At 39.3% G+C, this 1553-nt stretch overlaps 1 protein-coding gene across 2 annotated transcripts in view; it reads right to left on the reverse strand.

Moving 5' to 3' along the window:
- Positions 1 to 1271: 1271 nt before the first annotated feature.
- Positions 1272 to 1553, reverse strand: part of LOC125669773 (uncharacterized) — a 12215-nt gene continuing 11933 nt past the window's right edge. For both annotated transcript variants that reach the window (XM_048904534.2, XM_056162920.1), the window contains exon 4: positions 1272 to 1553. This exon is cut by the window's right edge and continues 424 nt beyond it. The gene's annotated coding sequence lies outside the window, so the exon portion shown is untranslated.

Below are 1553 nucleotides of genomic sequence, written 5' to 3' on the forward strand. Positions count from 1 at the left end.
CGATACGAAATTCGAACTTGATCTGTACATAGTGGTTTACCACTCTCGAACTACATATAAGTTTCAAATGAATCTCCCAAGCATAATGGGGGGGGGGGGGGGGATCTGGAAAATCAATGGGACAGAAAGAGGGACGGACAGACAAAACATAGAAGAATCCTATAGCCCCCTTTCGGCTTTACAAACCGGTTGGTGACTAATAAATATGCACGTGAAAAACAAGAAATTGTTGATAAAGCTGCTAGCAGTATGATTGTAAGAAGCTGGTTTTTTGTTTTGTTGTTGTTTTTTTTAGTGTTTTATTTATTTATTATTATTTTTTTTTTTTTTTTAGATTTTGTACACCTGCTCTCCTAGGTTCAGGATCCCCTGGGTACAATGCTTTCTGATACAGCACATCCATAATTCCCTGCCATGAAATCGAGTCTGCGCACTCAAGCAAAAACCTAATGGCTAATGCTATCACCCGAGAGCCATCATGTACAATGCCACATGCGGGGACCGTGATCGGTGTAGCGCGGGGATGTGAATTCGAAGCGAGGAAAGTAGGTCAATAAGTATTCAAAGACTGATTGTGTTTAATCAAAATAAATCTAGATAGTCAAAAGTATTGCACGGAAGACAATGATTATTGACAAGCTAGCACTAGCAATTGGGCAGTCTAGAACTCTTTGGCAATATTCAAACACTTCGACAATAAACAAGTAGGGTAGGCGCCGGGCATATTTTTCGGTGTATTTAATGAGAAATCTTCATTCCTACTACATAAAGTCTCAAGTTTTATTGACCAGAAACATTTCCTTTGAATGGGAACTCAATATCCGACTGAAGAAACCAACACAAAATCATGATATGCCGAGTATATGACTGAAAACCCCATATAGCGTGGGGGGGGGGGGGGGGGGGGGTGAAAATCAAAGGATGCATGTCAAATGTAGCTGAGTGCTTAATAAAAATGTTGATGTACAACATGTAGGTGTCATCATGATTCCTAGCATATAGATGAGTGCAAATACGAAACTACATGTAAGACACATGGTCAGTTGCTGAAGAAATTCCGGTGAAAACATGCATGGTCCAGCAAAAGGTCTTCTGAGAAGGACAGATAGGGTTCTTGATTGTGCACAGTGTCTAAATCCCCATGTTTGGTACTGTGATGGTGTGGGGGTGGTGCGGATTAGCCTAAATGAGAGAAAATCAAAGCAAAAAAGGGGAACCTGCTCAGAGCATGTTTTGTGCACCAACACCAGTATTTATAGATTACATGTAAGTTAGGGTCATAATTTATTAACTACACCAATATGAAATACAAGTATTGACATAAAAGGGAAATATGATTTTTCATTAGTCTGTCATAATCTGACTTTGATGTATACCCCCTACCCACATGTTTCAGAACCAAAGAAACTGTCTCCTGACACCTTACCTTGGCGTCAAAATATGGGATATGAGTTATAGCAGCAATAAAGAGTTTCGTTTTCAGTTGGGAGAATTGTAATGACATTATAATCATGAAATAAAGAATGTCATGAAGAGACTTATTTGCTCGGCAT

The sequence above is a fragment of the Ostrea edulis genome, chromosome 4 (genome assembly GCF_947568905.1).
Source record: "Ostrea edulis chromosome 4, xbOstEdul1.1, whole genome shotgun sequence".
Lineage (NCBI taxonomy): Eukaryota > Metazoa > Mollusca > Bivalvia > Ostreida > Ostreidae > Ostrea > Ostrea edulis.